The sequence below is a fragment of the Watersipora subatra genome, chromosome 8 (genome assembly GCF_963576615.1).
Source record: "Watersipora subatra chromosome 8, tzWatSuba1.1, whole genome shotgun sequence".
NCBI lineage: Eukaryota > Metazoa > Bryozoa > Gymnolaemata > Cheilostomatida > Watersiporidae > Watersipora > Watersipora subatra.
The window spans coordinates 54,656,249-54,660,962 of NC_088715.1; positions in this window are offsets into that span (position 1 = coordinate 54,656,249).

Consider the following 4,714-nt stretch of genomic DNA (forward strand, 5'->3'; position numbering starts at 1 on the left):
ATGCTAATCGCTTCAGAGCAACACTAATGCTAGCGCACAACAAAAGGGGAAGTTTTGATATAGGAAATCCCCAGCTTGGAAATCCAATACATCATCGACTAGTTATTACATGCATGACTAACAAGCTCATCAGCTAATACAAGGCGTTTGATTATTGATTATCACAGCCTGCACACCCAGCACGAGTCAGACTGCTTTGTTGACTACTTCAATTGGCTGGAGGTAAAAGCCAACAAGTCTAGAAACTTGTTCCACTCATTTTCTGAACAGCAGGTTAGTGTATAGTAGTTGTTTAGCTGTAGTCTTTCAAGGGCATACGAATGATAGAAATTTTTGTCAAACAAATTATTAGCATGTGTTTCAGCTAACTGCTCTCCTTTTCCTAGTCAAAATCTATATCAATTTTGTTTGAGTATTAGCTAGTAAGGTCTGGTTCAGACCAATTTTATATGTTTGGTGTGCAACGGCGTGTGAGGTTCTGCGCTCTGCTATCCAAATTTATGAAGGTTTGCGATTGGTGTGAACCACCAGACAAGACATTGCTCCACAGTAGCAATGTCCCAAGCTTGGTTCTCATATCAAATTTGAAACTCCGGCGGTAGTCTTGCGCATCAAAACGCTTGCGACGCTAGGCTTGGGGGCCTCTGTTCACATAAAGCTGCATCGCTAATAATCGCATAAAAAAGGTTTGCTTGCCATGCCGTATTAAAAACTCTGACCTTCACCTGTACAGTGCCTTTCTGGAAGATTTTGCCTGCGACTGTTCTCAAAAGTTGAACAGCGCTGAACTCTTGCGTTTCACACCGGCAACTAACGGCAATAGTCGGTAGTAGTCGGCGCGTACATTCAGATTACACCGCTCGCTGATAGTCCTGCGGTGATGTCACCGGTGCTTGCGGCGTATACGGGAACCAGGCTTTAGGCAACCATGCGTAGTAGAAGATTCTTTACGCTAAGCTAACATTGATGTGAATCGAGTGTGCCGCCCTAATTCAGGCTCATTATGCGGTTTTGTCGCTCCACCGCAAAAGAGATAAGTAAAGAACTTCGTTTGTTTCTAACAAGGCAAGGTTTTTGTTTTGTTTGTTTGATTTAACTATTTATTGTATAAATATGGAAGATTTTGTGATTGTTGATCAAATACAATTTTTAGAAGAAACACCAAAATACCAAGTTTTACACTAAACAAGCATTAAACAGTATTGTTTAATGCTTGTGTTAAATAATTGTCTAATGTATTAAACACTTATTTGTTGCCTGTTTCCTTTTATTTAATATTTCGAACAAAAAAGCAACCATTCATTATATGTCTGTTGCAAAGTGGCATCTATAAGAAGGTTAAATGACAGAAGACGCTCGTAATGATGTCATGTAGGTGCTTTAAAGATGTGGTTGCGTCAAATTTGAGTTGATTCTAAAGGAAGTATTTTTTTGTTTATCAGTTGGTATGTTGTTTGTTGTGTTAAGCAATTTTATTGTCAAGATATTTGAAGATTGAAATTTAAAAAGATTTATCGCGGTAAAAACGCTCACGCCAAATAAACAAGCCCAGACTTGCCCAAAATGGTGCAACGCATGATACAACCTGTCTCTCTATCTCTCGTATTCCCATCGGCTAATGCGATAAAATTCCAGTCCTACGCGGCTCTACTGGCATATATTTTATTTTGTAATTGCTTATGTTGGCTAAAATAAATTTTTAAATCCAGCTACAGATACATTATTATGAATGTTTCAAACGCCTCAAGTCAGAAAAATTATAAACTTGTCATATTAACTTCCTCTAAATGTTGTGTAAACATTTGAGTACCGGCTACCAGTTCTACCGCTCTACGGTAATTAGGTTGTCGAGTTAGCTTATTTCATCACCCCTTTGTATCAGCTAAGTTCTCAGTTGCTACACGCACACTGAAAACTAGCTACTAAATAAAATAGGCAAGCCACCATCTTTGGAAATAATATGTTCAAATATATAGTGAAACCAACTGCATCCCAAAAAGTCATGTATAGTCAACGTTATTTAGTCTTTATTAGTACCAATTTGTAGAAAATTTAACTGGTCCAATCGATTAGTTAATTCAAGTGCAAAACAAATGATTTTAGGAAGTGACCAAAATAGTGAACACAAAATGTCAAGTTCTTTGAAATCAATTAACCCACCGATTCTGCCAAAAGATTACTAAAGCCATTATTGCACCTGGTTGGCAGTTTGTGAACTCACCTGTTTTTACTTAGTAGGGTAGATTGCATAAAAAATTTTAACTTAATATTTGGTTCAATGGAATTGAGTTGAGCTATTCAAAAGTATCTGTCAATTCAGCTCTGATTACACTTCATAAATCAATCATCAGAGAAGATTTTAGCACAGATGATAACAGGGCTATAATGTATTCAATTTGTTCTGCAAATCATATTTTGCATTATCTTCAACAATATTATTTTATTATATAACTTCTACAAACAAAAAAATTGTCTTGTCTTCATAAAGCTTTTATTAAAACATCCATCAAAGTGGCCACTCCCATAAATTAAGCTCATACAATAAGACAAATTCATTAACTGCATCAAACTCAAACAAAACATCATGGTTTATGCAGCACACATTCAAGTCTGTTTTTCCCATTTTTGGCAGTTTCCTGACAAAGCTGCTTGCCGATGGGACCACATAAACATCATGTAATCAATAAAACCGATGCAATAAATATATGTCATTCATAGACAGTCGTTCTAAAGCGTATCTCTTGAAAGCTTACAAGTGGGAAGTAGATAAATTGCGAGTACAATTTTAAAAATGAATAAATGTTTAAAAAAAGCATAAGTACACCAAGCCAGCGATTCAAGCTATGATTCTAAAAGTTAAAGATGTGCATTGATCAATCAATTTTCCTCACTTTCTACAAGTGAGAAGGGAACGTCTAAAGTCTGATCATAAATCTAATTTACTAGATAAAACTGCCACAGAAAATTTGAAGCAAATATAGCTAGGTGAAACAATAAAAAATTATAAAACGATGATTGGTGATAGCAAAAAGTTATAATTCTATTAGTTAGCAAATGTATTCATGAGCACTAAATTTATTACCTTTAGTATATTCATCAATCTAAGCCATTGTATTGCGAGATATTATGGATTAAAAAGGAGCCCTCAAAAACTCACTGTGCAGGTGTGCATCCATATCTCGCACGTGCAGGAAATTGCATTACAACCTCAAACAAGGTAATATAATCTGAATGCAAACAGAACAGTATATCTATAGAAAACTCAAAGTAAAAGATAGCTTACCTCCATTCTCCTATCTTCCTCTGTAGCATAACGCTGCTGCTGCCTGTCAGCTCTAACTACAAGCTGTCTGTCACAAACGTTGACCACTTGATGCTCAGAAAACTCAGAGTCACCTTCGCAGGAACTGGAAGCATTTTAACAATTCTGTTGTTTGTCAATAAAATGTGTCGACCAAGTAATTCATTAAAGTAACATTGTTAATTAATTTAGTAAATATCGATGTCTATGCGATCTAACAATCAAGTAAAATCCTTATATTTGATATTACAGACAACCCGTTTTACGAGTGATAACATTTATTATGACATATGTAAAAACTTTGTGTTGATGATTGGCTAATAAAGCGATCTTACATTTATCGCTCGTGTACTCTTTTCAGATGTTTGTCTCGTTATGACACGAATGAAGCACCCGCTGGAGTCTGAGCTTTTTAAAAGTTGGCCTCATTCAAATGCATTTATCTCTGGACAGGGTAAGTCTACAAAGACAAAATTAACATCAAACTGTAGCTGATGTTTTAGCCTTTTATTGGTTTTAATTTCATTCAACAACTTTTTTGATGCAACCACATTTTTAACCTGGCTATAATGCAAATTGCGTAACGTCATGTGCTCTCTGCAGATTGCTGTACTGCAAATAATTGAGGACACAACTGCTCATGTGAATTGAAACAGACTAATCACTAGCAAAATGTATGGGTCAGAACTAGGCCTAAAACTCAGTGCAGTAGAAGCTAAGCAGCAAGCATCATAAAATGAATCAAGGTGTTTCTACAAATTGTGAAAAATTAGGAATAGCCAGGGTATCAGCTTACCACTTTACGCTCCTATTCTAGTCTACAAAGCGTTTTACAGTTGAGGATTAAAACTACTGTAAAACTATCATCACCACAGTTCACTTTTGCTATTTCACTCTCATTAATCATTGATTTGTTTTTTGTAAAAATGTGATGCATTGATGTTACCTTTTTGGCATGTAATCATCCTTTAGAAGTTTTCGAGACAACCATAATCGCTGTGAACTGACATCTAACTTGTGATACCTTGTGCTTGAAAGTTTTTCTCTTCAAATTTAGGTTTTATAAAATTTAAGGTTTCCTTTTTTTGTTTAGTAAAAACATTTGCTGTTCTTTTTGTCACCTACAAAACAGTTTTATTCACTAAAATCTGACACAAGCCTTTTAACTATTTCAGCTTCTTTCTAAGTTTATTCAGGTACCACTCAATTAACTCTTAAAATTCCTCTCATTCACATTACAGACTTTTCCTAGTCACCTGGATGGTTGAATCTTTTGGGCTTTTGTATCGTGTAGTTCATTTCATAAAAAGTAGTAGCATTTTTCCTATGATATGTTTTGTAGCCAAAAATTTTGTATTTGGTGCTTTTCCTAGTAAAAGTACTACTGTATGGGTATCCAAAGCAGGATCAGTC